Source organism: Myotis yumanensis, unplaced genomic scaffold (assembly GCF_028538775.1).
Source record: "Myotis yumanensis isolate MYYU_CA2020_CCGP unplaced genomic scaffold, mMyoYum1.0.hap1 SCAF_1, whole genome shotgun sequence".
NCBI lineage: Eukaryota > Metazoa > Chordata > Mammalia > Chiroptera > Vespertilionidae > Myotis > Myotis yumanensis.
In genome coordinates this window covers 144,473,856-144,488,822 of record NW_027223752.1, presented here as the reverse complement: position 1 = coordinate 144,488,822, position 14,967 = coordinate 144,473,856, and the positions used below count along the sequence as shown (strand labels likewise).

General features: G+C 40.5%; 1 protein-coding gene across 9 annotated transcripts in view; it reads right to left on the bottom strand.

Moving 5' to 3' along the window:
- Positions 1-14,967, bottom strand: part of MLLT10 (MLLT10 histone lysine methyltransferase DOT1L cofactor) — a 222,700-nt gene that overhangs the window by 131,615 nt on the left and 76,118 nt on the right. The gene's annotated exons all lie outside the window — the stretch shown is intronic.

The window sequence follows — 14,967 nt, the reverse complement described above, 5'->3', positions numbered from 1 at the left end:
AAAAAGCTGTAAAAAAAGGTTTTGCCCTTCCTTTCTTCTGGAAGTAAGCACATCTAAAGGAGTTTGACAGAGGTAGTTGGGAGCTAAGAGATGAAAGACAGTCCTATGTGAGTGAGCAAGGTTTAGGCCATTCCAACTGTCGACAAGAATCTTTAGCTATGAAGGTCAGAGATGCCCCCAAGAGATATCAGCCAACCAACACTCCCAGCAACTCTGGCATCAACCTGTTTCCTTTTCACAAATGAAAATAGTTGATAGATGGTACCACTTTTCATGAAAGACTGAATTATATAAATGGAAAAGACTGAATTATATAAATGGCAATCTACATGCATCTGTACAATGAATAAAATTATCAGCTAAGTAGAAGTTGTATATAAAAAAATGTTTACATATACACAGGTGATAAACTTCTCAAATGAGACCAATTTCTGAACAATAATAAGGTATAACATAGCCAGCTTCAATAGGATCACATGAATTTTTAGAGGTAGAGAGATTTCCCCACTATGTACTGTGGTACCAAGTAACAACATTCAACAATATTTACCAAAATAGCCTAGTACCTGGTCATGTAAATGAATATCAAATCCTGTTGAAAAATATGGATTCATACTAAACTGAATTATAAAAATTATTTTATACCTATAAAAAGTCCCGAGTTACAATAGAAGAATTAAACATACATTCTTAGTCTAAAAATGATCAAGAAGATTAAAAAAGGAAAGGACAGAGCTGACTAAAATAGTAACATTTTAGAGAGTGAAATTCTGAGAAAATATACAAATAGACCTCAAAAAAAAATACCTTGGTAACTTCCAAAGAGCTGACAGTGAGAAGATACCATCATTTGACCATTCTAAAATTACAATGGGTCTTTATTTATTTTTTTTTTTTTAAAAGAGGAAATAGAATGTCCAGGCTACTGGAATGGCAGAGTGAAGAGCTCCATGGATCTTTTCCCTACTGAATTAACTATTTCACAGGTGAAAAACAGCTCTCTGAAGTCTCTAAAAACTGCCCTAAAGACATACAACCAATTGAGAAAATTTTATCCAAGAAAATCTACTAAATTTCAGTAAGAACAGTTTTTGTGACATTTGAGCCATGATCTGCTCCCATCACCTCCACACACAGAGCTAGATTCCTGTGATATAAGGTCCCTTCTGTTGAGTGTGATTAAGAAGATGAGGGCTTCCTTTCATCCCAGCTCCTAGTCTAAGGCTACCAGTATAAATTTACTGGAGGAAGGCCAGGTCTCCAGTGACTCTCATCCTACACATTCCTGGTAGCTCCCACTCATAAACTCCCACCTATAAGAGGCCAAGAATCCTGAGGTCCTATCATCCCTTCCCCAGCTTGCTAATAGAATGGACAGGCTAGGAGGGATAAGCAGCCAGCGGTTATTATCCCCTTTCCTCCTAGCACCCTGTCAAACTACAAGTGACTCTTGTGGAGAAGCAGGGTGCTGCCCTATCCCCAGTTCCAGCTCCAGAGCAGTAGTGCAGAGGTTCTGCCCCGTGCATCTTAAGAACAAATAACTCAGCAGCTCTGCCTGAGAGGACTGACATTTGGGACAGACCTTGGCGAAGTTCATGCCTAAGAGCTCAGTCAAAAACACTTAGGTAGTGAGCAATTAAGATAGAACTACCAGCTCCAGCCAGAAGGTTAGCAAATAAGGGCCCTCCTAGATCACACTCCTATCTGGGGGTCCAAAAGGCTATGTATATGAACTAGGTTGCACCCAATCAGGAGAAATTGAAGTGGGATTTGGGGGAAATTTAAAAGCATTTCATAAAGTCACAAAATTATACAAAAGGGCTCAAGGGGCTTTTGTACAACCTATCATCAAAAACTGGCTGAACAGTAAGTTACTCTAAGGGTAACTCCTAAGAATTCAGACTGGAAAATAAAATCACACTCACACCTGACGGTCTAAAGACTGTGCATGCTCAAGACTGCATGCTCTCAGAAAGGACTGAAGAGAGAACCTTGGGGATGATCTCCTTGGAAAATAAATCTAAGTCACACACACACACATGAAATGACCAAAGGACTAAAATCTAACCAGCTAAGGGTGTTCAAGCACAATCTTTTGACTAATAAGTGGTTTATGTTGACCCAAAGGCAACGTAAGAAGACAGGTTTGAAAAAAACAAAAAACACTTGCAAAGTGGCTAAGTTGCTTGGAGTGTCCTCCCGTACACCAAAGCGTGGAGGGTTCAATTCCTGGTCAGGAAACATACCTAAGTTATGGGTTCAATCCCCAATAGGGGTATATATGGGAGGCAACCGATCAATGTGCAGATGGTGAGCTACTATGGGTTGGACTGTGTCTCCTTCAAAAAGTTATGTGAAGTCCTAATAAACCTCCAGTACCGTAGGTGTAATCTTATTTGGAAATCGGGTAATTGCAGGGATAACTGGTTAACATTCGGTCATTGTGGGGTACGGTGGGCCCTTAATCCAATACAACTAGTGTCCTTATAAGAAGATGGCCATAAAACACAGAGACAAAGGAAGAACACCGTGACGATGAAGGCGGAGATTGAGGTGATACATCTACAAGCCAAGAAATGACCAGGATTCTCAGCCATCACCAGAAGCTAGAAGAGGGGCATGAAACAAATTCTCCTTCAGAGTTTTCAGAAGAAACCAACACTGTCAATAACTGCATTTGAGAATTCTAGCATCCATAACTTTGAAAGAATAAATTTCTGTTGTTTTAAACCACCCAGTTTGTGGTACTTTTCTTACAGCAGCTCTAGAAAACTAATACAGAAGCTGTATAAAAAATTGGCTATGATTTGGTAATGTTTTGGAGTTGGGTGATTAATGTGTGTGTGAGGGGACAGGGTGGTTTCATTATATTATTTTAAACATGACAATTTATAAAAGAGTTAAAAATAAACAAAAGAAACAATGTTATAGTAATAAAAATTAAAACTTTACAAAAGCAGAAGTGAGCAAATTAGAAAACATTTGAACAATAAAATTAGAAATAAACTCACAAAATGTTTAAAGGTAAAAAAATCCCAATCAAATTTTTATTTTTTTAAATTTTTTTAATATACTTTATTGATTTTTTACAGAGAAGAAGGGAGAGGGATAGAGAGTTAGAAACATCGATGCGAGAGAAACATCACTCATCTGCCTCCTGCACACCTCCTACTGGGGATGTGCCCACAACCAAGGTACATGCCCTTGACTAGAATCGAACCGGGGACCCTTTTGTGCAGGTTAACATGCATTTCTTTATATTCTCATCATTATAAGAAGAGGTGGTAGATACAAAAGGCACTGGACTTATCCCCTAAAAAAAGGGTCACATGGTGTCATTTGGGAAGTCACAGTTTCAGAGGAAGTCAACGCTTTGAACATTCAAAGGAAAACAAAAACAAACAAAAAAAACTAGACCTATAATGGGGATGGGGGGAAATGGCAAGCTGTGTATTCTACAATTTGAGAAAAATCCTTACCAGCAGTAGTAAACCTGATCGATATTACAACTTCTTACTAGGTGTTCTGCTTCCATTTGACACTATTTCATGGTTTTCTGCTACCTAAGTATTGCTAAACATTACTGTCGGGGGATAAAACTTCATTATTCCAATTTCAAATCCAAGCTGTATCCTTATTTTCTTATTAAGTATCTTTTTTTCCTTCTATCTGAAACCTCTGATTATCCTATACTCTTTTCAGGTTTAATACCTGGTTGGGGCATGTATGGGTGGCAACTTATCGATGTTTTTCTTTCTCTCTCTCTCTCTCTATCTCTCTAAACATATTTTTGGGTGAAGATTTAAAAAAAAAAAAAAGTTGTGGTACATTTACACAATGCAGTAGTGCTCAGCTGTAGAAAAAAAAAAAAAGGAAGGAAATCTTCCCCTTTGCCACAGCATTGATGAAGAAAATTATACTAAGTGAAATAAACCAATCAGAGAAAGATTTCACTCATGTGGAATCTAATAAACAAAATAAACTAACGAACAAAATAAAAATAGACTCAAAGATAGAAAAACAGACTGATTGCTGTCACAGTAGAGGGCTTGGGGGCCTGGGCTAAAAAGGTGAAGAAACTAAGAAGAAAACAACTTGCCTGGCTGGTGTAGTTCAGTGGTTGAGTGTCTACCATGAACCAGGAGATCATGGTTGGATTCAGGTCAGGGCAAAATCTGGGGATGCAGGCTCAATCCCCAGTAGGGGGCTTGTAGGAGGCAGCCAACCAATGTATCTCTCTCATTATTGATGTTTCTCTCTCTCTCTCCCTCTCCTTTTCTCTCTGAAATCAATAAAAACGTATATATACTTTTTTAAAATGAATCTTTATTGTTCAGATTACAGTTGTTCCTCTTTTTTCGCCTCATAGCTCCCCTCCAACCGGTTCCCACCCCACCCTTTGCCCTTACCCCTCCCACTATCCTCATCCATAGGTGTACGATTTTTGTCCAGTCTCTTCCGGCACTCCCCACACCCTTCCAGTCTCTTCCCGCACTCCCCACACCCTTCCCCCAAGAATTGTCAGTCCACTCCCTTTCTATGCCCCTGATTCTATTCTATTCACCAGTTTATTCTGTTCATCAGATTTTTTTAACCGTTTGAGTCCCAAGCAGCGCAATCGCGCTGCTGAGATTTTATGTCAAGAAAACATACGATTTGTTTGAGTCCCAGGGGGTATTGAAAAAACACTGTCTAAGAATCCCAAACAGCGCAATCGCGCTTTCTCTAAATGAGTACGAAAAGACCCAAACAGCGTGATAGCGCTTGTTTTATTTTATGTCGAGAAATACCAAGCAGCGCGATCGCGCTGCTCGGGACTCAAACGGTTAATCACTTATTTTTAGATTCACTTGTTGATAGATATGTATTTGTTGTTTATAATTTTTATCTTTACCTTTTTCATCTTCTTTCTCTTCTTAAAGCATACCTTTCAGCATTTCATATAATATTGGTTTGGTGGTGATGAACTGCTTTAGCTTTTTATCTGTGAAGCTCTTTATCTGACCTTCAATTCTGAATGATAGCTTTACTGGGTAGAGTAATCTTGGTTGTAGATTCTTGCTATTCATCACTTTGAGTATTTCTTGCCATACCCTTCTGGCCTGCATAGTTTATATTGAGAAATCAGCTGACAATCGTATAGGTACTCCCTTGTAGGTAACTGATTTTCTTTTGCTGCTTTTAAGATTCTCTCTTTGTCTTTTGCTCTTGGCATTTTACTTGTGATGTGTCTTGGTGTGGTCCTCTTTGGATTCCTTTTGTTTGGGGTTTCTCTGCGCTTCCTGGCCTTGTAAGTCTATTTCTTTCACCAGGTAGGGGAAGTTTTCTGTCATTATTTCTTCAAATAGGCTTTCAATATCTTGCTCTCTCTCTCTTCTTCTGGCACCCCCATAATTCAGATGTTGGTACACTTGAAGTTATCCCAGAGGCTCCGAACACTATCTTCATATTTTTGGATTCTTCTTTCTTTTTGTTTTTCCAGTTGGGTGTTATTTGCTTCTTCGTATTTCAAATCTTTGACTTGATTCTTGCGATCCTCTGGTCTGCTGTTGGAACTCTGTATAATATTCTTTATTTCAGTCAGTGTATGCTTAATTTCTAATTGGTCCTTTTTCATATCCTCGAGGGTCTCATTAGATTTATGGAGGGTCTCACTAAATTTATTGGCGGTTTCTAGAAAATTCTTGAAAAACCTTATAACCGTGGTTTTCAACTCTATATCCAGTAGTTTGCTTTCCTCCATTTCTGTCATTTGTGTCCTATTTCTTTGTCTCTGCATTTTTTGTGCTTCCCTGTGTTGATGGAGTGGCTTTCTGTGCTAGGTGTCTTATAGGGCCCAGTGGCTCAGCCTCCCCAATTACCTGAGGTGGACACTCTTGGTGCACCCCCTTGTGGGCTGTGTGCACAGTCTTGTTGTAGTTAAGCCTTGATTGTAGTTGGTATCATTGGGAGGAATTGACCTCCAGGCCAATTGGCTGTGAGAATCAGCTGTGCCTACGGTGGGAGAACTTCTGTGCTGGAGACACCCTTCTGGGGCAAGACTTGCTTCAGTGGGGCTTTGGTGCTCACTGAGTCTGCCCCCTGAGTGTGTCCCTTATGGATCTAAGGAGTTGTAATCTGGATGGTCCCACTCTGACCACTGGGTACACTGGCTCTTGGATCTCTAAGGAGGTGCTAATTTAGCCTCTGCCTGAAGCTACCCAGCAGGAGGTATGGAGAGATCTGCAGATTCCTCTTCTTTGTTTGGGGTTTGGAGGTACCCAGATGAGGCCAAGCTGTGAAGCAATGCAAGCTGCTGTGGGGCCTTGGGCCTTCTTTGGGATGTTCTGGGTCTCTCTGACCCAGCTGCAGTCTGTTAGGTAATTTTAGATTGCAAAGGGCCAGGTCATTCATATGCAAAAGCCTCTGTGCACAGCTTGGGAGGGGCTGGGTCTCAGGGAATCAATAGGGCGGAGCAAACATCTATAGCTGATCCTCAGCCCTGCCCTGAGAGGTCCCGGGTCTCAGTGTCCCACGGTAATCGCTGCAAGCACCTCTGAGAGAAAGCCGCCCTCGAGTTCCGACCGATGCCAGATAGTCCAGTTTCTCCCCGTATGTGTCTGGGTCCCCAGCAACTCACCCAGAACTACAGTTCAGAGCAGTCAGGAGCTTGTGTCTCCCTCCTCATTGAAAAAGACAACCGCATCCCCAGTTGCCAGCCCTTTCCATGTGCGCCTCCGTACCTCTGCACTTTACTTCCGCACGTCCTCTGAGTCTCAGTGTGCTTTTCTCTTTCTTTCTAGTTGTAGAATTTCCATTCAGGCAGCCTTCCTCTGGTTCTGGGTGATGTCTGTTTTACCTTTTAGTTGTATTTTTAAAGTGGTTGTGTGAGGCAGCAATTTCAGGTGTTTACCTATGCAGTCATCTTGGTTTCCCCCCAAAAAATATATTTTTTAAAAATTATTAAAAGACTAGATGCCCTGACCGGTTTGGCTCAGTGGATAGAGCATCGGCCTGCGGACTCAAGGGTCCCAGGTTCGATTCCGGTCAAGGGCATGTACCTTGGTTGCGGGCACATACCCAGTAGGGAGTGTGCAGGAGGCAGCTGATCGATGTTTCTCTCTCATCGATGTTTCTAACTCTCTATCCCTCTCTCTACCTCTCTGTAAAAAATCAATAAAATATATATTAAAAAAAAAAAAAAAGACTAGAGACCTGGTGCACAAAAATTTGTGCACTCGGGGGGGTCCCTCAGCCCAGCCTGTACCCTCTCCCAGTCTGAGACCCCTCGAGAATATCCACCTGCCGGTTAAGGCCCGCTTCCCGGGGAAGTGGGCCTAAGCTGGCAGTCATACATCCCTCTGGCAGCCCGGGAGCCCTCGGGGGATGTCCACTTGCCAGTGGGGAGCAGACCTAAGCAACAGTCAGACATCCTTAGCGCTGCTGAGGAGGCGGGAGAGGCACCCGCCACCACCGCTGTATTGGCAGCCGTCAGCCTGGCTTGTGGCTGAGCAGAGTTCCTCCTGTGGGAGCGCACTGACCAACAGGGGATAGCTCCTGCATTGAGTGCCTGCCCCCTGGTGGTCAGTGTGTGTCATAGTGACCAGTCATTGCCAGTTGTTCTGCTGTTAGGGTCAATTTGCATATTACCCTTTTATTATATAGGATAGAAGCGTGGTGCATGGATGGGGGCCGGCTGGTTTGTCCTGAAGGGTGTCCCAGATCAGGGTGGGGGTCCCGTTGGGGTGCCTGGCCAGCCTGGGTGAGGGGATGAGGGCCGTTTTCAGGCTGGCCATGGCCCCCACTCCCACCCCCAGCAACCCAAGCTCCCATCCTCTCCTTTTTTTCTCCCCCCCCCACCCCGGGCTTTATTTATCTTCTATAATTGATACTTTGTAGCCTTGAGCCTAGCCCAGGGCCGGCCAGGGCAGGCGGGAAGCTTGGCTTACTCCATCACCAGGGGCAACCCAAGCCTCCTGCTCGCTCCAGCTCTGTGGCCGCCGCCATCTTAGTTGGGTAATTTGCATACTCACTCCTGATTGGCTGGTGGGCATGGCTTGTGCGTAGCGGAGGGACAGTTAATTTGCATGTTTCTCTTTTATTATATAGGATAACATGCACATTATGGTTACTAACAGAATGTATATGTCAATAAAATGAGAAATTCACATAAGAAAACATGAGGTGAAAAAATAAAAGCATGTATCTAAAGACAAATGGTACAAAAACTGGCCATTATATATTTAATGGCATGTAGAAAATTGAACAAGACACGTCAATACAGTGAATTCTCTGCAATTTCGATATGTCTTACATAATATTCTAGAAAATTTCCTTTCCTATCATTCACAAAATTTTATTTTCCTAAATCCCACAATTTTTCAGCAATACAAAATTATTTATTATTCTCTGGACTGCCTAATACAGGGATGGGCAAACTTTTTGACTTGAGGGCCACAATGGTTTCTTAAACTGGACCGGAGGGCCGGAACAAAAACATGGATGGAGTGTTTGTGTGAACTAATATAAATTCAAAGTAAACATCATTACATAAAAGGGTACGGTCTTTTTTTTTTTTAGTTTTATTCATTTCAAACGGGCAGGATCCGGCCCGCGGGCCGTAGTTTGCCCACGGCTGGCCTAACACCTGCCCTATTACCCTATTTTATTTTACTTTCTCTGTCTGGAATTATTACTTGATCCTTTTTTCCACAGGTCAAATTCCTAGTTATTCTTTTATAGCCTCTTGATATGGCTTATTTAATTCCTTAGGCAAAAATAATCCCTACTTTTATGTTCCATAACACTTCACTCAGATCTATTATTTATAATATATATTATTATTTCTTTTCATACATTGTAATTACATATTTATCTGACTGCTAACTGGCTATCACATTGAGAAAAACCCTGTATTTTATTCATTGTTGAATTCCTAGTGTCTAGCACAATGCTTGATACAAAGTAAGTCCTCAGTACGTGCCCACTACCTTAACAAATGCTCTACAAATTATTCTTTACTACCATCCATTAAGGATTGTTGTCTCCCAAAATTCAATCCATTTCCCAATTGTCCCTATCATTTCAGAATTTACATGCCCCCATTAATCTAAATATTCATGAACCAAATATTAAAATATTAAGGTTAACTATATTAAACAAATCGACAAACATAATCTATCCTATGTAATAAAATCCCAGAGACCATAACGGGAGAACAACCAAAACAACCGCTCGACCAGTCACTATGAGGTGCACTGACAACCTCTTGGTTCCTTTCCCCAGCCGGCAGGCTCCGATCACCAATGGTGAACTGGGAACCGGGGCGGGTGGCGGCGGGGGCCAGGACTGGTGAGCGGGCGGAACAGCCGACCTCTTGGTCCCTCCCCCCAGCCCACAGGCTCTGATCGCCAATGGCGAATGGGGAACAGGGGTGGGTGGCAGGGGATGCAGGTGGCGCCAGGCCAAGGCCCCCACCCTGCCAGTCACCCCATACACAGAGGGCGACCTGCGGCGGGGGTGGGGCCGGCGAGCAGGTAGGAACAGCCGACCTCTCAGTCCCTCCCCCAGCCGTCAGGCTCCCATTACTGGATGGCAAACGGGGAACCGGGGTGGGTGGCAGTGGGGAGGAGGGCCAGCTGCTGGCAGCCGGGAAAGATGGCCCTGATCACAGGCTAGGCCTAGGGACCATACCCGCGCACGATTTTGGGCTCTGGGCCTCTAGTATATATAAAAGCCTAAGCGACCAAACGACCGGTCTCTATAACATGCACTGACCACCAGAGGACAGATGCTCAAAGCACAGGATCGGGCTCCCTCCTGTCTGGATCAGGCCTGCGGGGATCAGGCCTGCGAGGATTGGGGTCGCTCCCTGTCTGGATCGGGCCTGCGGGGATCAGGCTCCCTCCTGTCTGGACTGGGCTGTGGGGATTGGGCCAAAACCAGCAGTCAACATCCCCCGAGGGGTCCTGGATTGGGAGAGGGTGCAGGCCAGGCTGAGGGACCCTCACTGGTGCACGAATCCATGCACCGGGCCTTTAGTAAAATATAAGAAACATATATAGGAAACACATACAAGGAACACTACAAAAAGGAAAGAAAAAACACACTTGGTAGCCCTAGCTGGTTTGGCTCAGTGGGTAGAGCGTTGGCCTGCGGACTCAAGGGACCCGGGTTCGATTCCAGTCAAGGGCACATGCCTGGGTTGCGGGCTGGATCCCCAGCAGGGGGCATGCAGGAGGCAGCCAGTCAATGATTCTCTCTCAGCATTGATGTTTCTATCTCTCTCTCCCTCTTCCTTCTTCTATGAAATCAATAAAAAAATATATTTAAAAAAAAAAAAAAAAAAAACACACTTGGTAAATGGATACACCATGTTTCTGAAACAAAAGATTCAATATTGTAAAAAGATAAATTCTTCCCCAAAGTATTTTGTTGTAATGCCTGTATAATAAAAATTGTATTTTGTTAGTCGTAGTGCTCATCTGGAGAAATACGTGACGATGTCTGTTCTACCATGTACTAAGATGTATATAAAGCCATAATAATTTTTAAAATAGCCCTAACCGGTTTGGCTCAGTGGATAGAGCGTCAGCCTGCGGAATCAAGGGTCCCAGGTTCGATTCCGGCCAAGGGCATATATACCTTGGTTGCGGGCACATCCCCAGTAGGGAGTGTGCAGGAGGCAGCTGATCGATGTTTCTCTCTCATTGATGTTTCTAACTCTCTATCCCTCTCCCTTCATCTCTGTAAATATATCAATAAAATATTTTTTTTAAATAGTGAGCTATTTTAAACAGATACATCAATGGAATAGGAAAAATGTCAAGAATACCCAATAATTCAATAATTATCCAAACAGTATTTCAAAACCTGTAAAAAACATAGATTATTCAATAACGTTTAAGAAACTGTCTGACCATGTGGGAAGGAAAAGGTTCAATACTCACCATATTCTAACTATATTCTAAAATTAACTCTAAATGGATAAAAGATTTAAGTCAAAATAATTCATTCTTCCCTCTACCCTCCCTCCCTACTCTTTGTTTTAAACTTTAGACTTAAATCATGAGATGGGGCCAAACATGGCAGCATCCATGCTGGTAAGGAGGGGCAACCCCACACAACTGTCAGAGCCCCAGTAGGGTTGACTTCCATGAGAGGACTGAGGACAGGGGTGGAATCAGTGTCACAACCTGAACAAGGTGAAGAGACCAACCATGGAGAGGAGTGGGAAGGAATGGTGGTGAAAGAGGCAGCTATGCAGGGAAGCAGCTACCAACCCAGGGTGAGGTGCAGAGCCTGAATAAGGTTAGAATGGGCCTTGCATTAAGGGATGGCAGCAATAAAAGACTTCATAATACACACATACACACAAATTGATCAAATAAGTAAATATATTGAGGATAATGGAAGTCAAGTTTCTCATTATCTGGCATGAAAGTCTTAAATAAGAAAAGAAAAAAATTAGAATAAATCTAGTATAGGTAGATTTGGAGAAGTTACTAAAATCTGTGGTTCTCTATATAGAGGTCAATAGATACAAAAATAGGTATGTGTGCATATATATAACTCCATTTATTGAATCAGAAGAATCACTGTGACCTCACAGTCTTCAATATATACATAAGTACAGTAAAAATGCAGATGTAAATGTGTGTATATCTACGTATCTAGATACATACATTTATTTCCTAGCTATCCTCATTTAGAGGGTTTGGGAGTAGCAATATCCTAATAACAATAAGCACACTTGGTGCCCATGTTAGTTTCTAAATTGATTCTCACCTAAAAGGAGAAATGGTGATTCCAGGGCTAGGGCAGGAATGATACAATAGAAATCTGAAATATACTCTTGTGTCAGAAGTAAAGAACTGCTCACAGAATGGTAGAAACATGTCAAAAACAAAGAAAACAGCTAAAACTGAGATAATAGGAGCATCAAAATAAACGTGAGTAATGAAAAATGACCCATTAGCCAAACCGGTTTGGCTCAGTGGATAGAGCGTCGGCCTGCAGACTGAAAGGTCCCAGGTTCGATTCCGGTCAAGGGCATGTACCTTGGTTGCAGGCACATCCCCAGTGGGGAGTGTGCAGGAGGCAGCTGGTCGATGTGTCTCTCTCATCGATGTTTCTAACTCTCTATCCCTCTCCCTTCCTCTCTGTAAAAAATCAATAAAATATATTAAAAAAAAAAGAAAAATGACCCATTAAAATAAAATAGTGACACACAGTCCATATTAGTCAATACTAATATAAATAATTGGAGAGAGGAGAAATCTATTTCTTAAAGTGGAATGCCAACGGATGAATGTAAAATAAATGATGGAATTAGAAAAGCACCACTTGCCATTTATCATAGTAATAAGTTAATTAAGCTAAGAAACAATAATGGATGCTAGAATCAGTGGGTAAAAGGCATAAAGAACAAGATATTTACATACAAAGTACTTCCCACAAAATGCAAAATTATTGATTATAAAGGAGAAAAAGATTAACCTCCCAATGGAGCAATCTTACAGGCATCACCTTAACCAAGTGATCAAGGTAACGTCACCAGTAATGGAAAAAACTAAAATCATGTACCACCTGCTAAGATGTAATGAGAAGAACTCAGCATCACTTCAGTGATATTCCTGCCAAAAACATATAATCTAAATTTAATCATGAGGAAACCAAAAAAAAAATCCAAATAGAGGGACATTCTATTAAAATATCTGCCTGCAATCTTCTGAAGTTATAAAAACCAGGGAAAAACTCAGTTACTATTTCAGATTAAAGAAGACTTAAAGAGACAAAATGCATTCTGCAGTCTTTTGGCTATGAAAGACAATACTGGAAATATTTGAAGAAATTTGGGAAATAATGAGATCTGTGGGGTAGACAGAAATAATGTACAAATGTTAATTTCTTGATTTTGATGGCCACATTCTGGTCAGGTAGGAGAAAGTCCTTCTTTATAGGAATTATATGGTAAAGCATTCAGGGGCATCAGTATCATATCAATAAATTGCTCTTAAATGGCTTAGGGGAGGAAAACCTCTTTGTATTTAATATTAATGCAACCTTTATGGAAGTTTGAAATTATTTCAAAATAAAAAAGAAAAACCAGTATTTTTAATATGAACTTTGAAAGTACAAAAAATATTTATTCATTAGTGTTGAGATTTTCTTTGCATGTCATCAAAGAAAGAAACAATAAAGAGCAGCTGTATAAATTATATAAAATATTTAAGCTTCTGAACTAGAAAAAATTAACATGCTAGAATACCAACAATAAAAACCATGAAGACATAGTGAAAGTTTAAAATCAAATGTTAAATTATGGCCAAAAGCATACACAGCAAGTACTAGTAAGACAAAAGAATATCTGTAATATAAAAACACTTGGAAAGAAAAAAAGAGTATTACAATGTTAAAACAAAGAGCTATTCAGTCAATTAACAAACATGAATAACCTTTAAAAAACAAAATATTTAAAATATTAAACCTTACCAGTATTCAAAAAAAAAAAAATCAGATACTCTTAATATTTTCACTAAAAAGAATAGTAAACACTGTTTTAACACAGTGATAACAGTGCATAAGGAGATTAATAAAAGATAAGGTTATAAACCATCTCACATAGTATAAATTAGAAAGTGCATGCTAGAGGACAATTTCACACAATATACATTTTGAAGCTTCTAAAATGTTCATACCCTTTTACACAGAGATTCTATTGGTGTACACATGCCAAACATCACATGAGGCACTTCAACAATAAGGGGTTCCTTAATTAAACTGTACTTTATCAAAATTAGTAATACTCTATTACATGCTAAACATTCACTAAAAATAATGGCACAAATATAATTTGACACAAAAAGGTGTTCAGGTGATAATTAAAAAACACACACAGTATAATCAATATAATCAATATAATCCAATATTGTAAAAATGCATACACAAAGAATCCAGAAAGATCTGAATGAGAAGATTTAGGATGATTTTTGTCTTGCATTTTTCTATGTATTTTTCTGTATGTTCAAATTTTTATTTGTTTTGGATTTTTTTTTTTTATTAATCCTCACGAGAGGATATTTTTCCATTGGTTTTTAGAGAGAGTGGAAGAGGGAGGGAAAGACACAGAGAGAGAAACATTGATGTGAGAGAGATACATCGATTGGTTGCTTTCACAAGCGCTCCATGACCAGGGGTAGGAATCGAATCCACAAGCGAGGTACCTACCCTTGACTAGAATCAAACCCGTGACCCTTCAGTCTGCAGGACAATGCTCTATCCACCAAGCCAAATTGGCTAGGGCTGTATGTTCAAATTTTTTAATTAAATTTTACTAAATTTATTGGGGTGACATTGGTTAATAAAATTATATAGGTTTCAAGGGTATAATTCTATAATATATCGTCTGTATATGCATTGTGTTCACAACCCAAGGTGAAGTCTCCTTCCATCACTACAAATTTGACCCCCTTTACCCTTTTCTACCTCCCCCCCCAAAACCCTTTCCCACTGCTGGCCACCACATCATTGTCTGTATCTATGTCTTATTGTCTTATTTGATAGTGAAATCATATCATTCTTGTCTTTTTTTACCAGACTTATTTATCTTGGCATGATATTCTCAAGATCCATCTGTTGTCAAAAATTACAGTATTTTATCTTTTCTTATGGCTAAGTAGTATTCCATTGCATATACATATATACCACATCTTATTTATCCAATCATCTAGCGAAGGACACTTTGGTGGTTTCCGTATCTGGGCCACAGTGAGTAATGTTGCAATGAAGATATGGATACATGTATCTTTCCAAATAAATGTTTTCAAATTTTTCAGATAGATACTAAAAAGAGGGTTTGTTGGGTCATATGGTAACTCTATTCTTAATTTTTTGAGGAATCTTGATACTGTTATCTTGATAATAGCCAATCAAACAGGTGTGAGGTGGTATCCCATTGTAGTTTTTATTTGCATTTCCATAATGGCT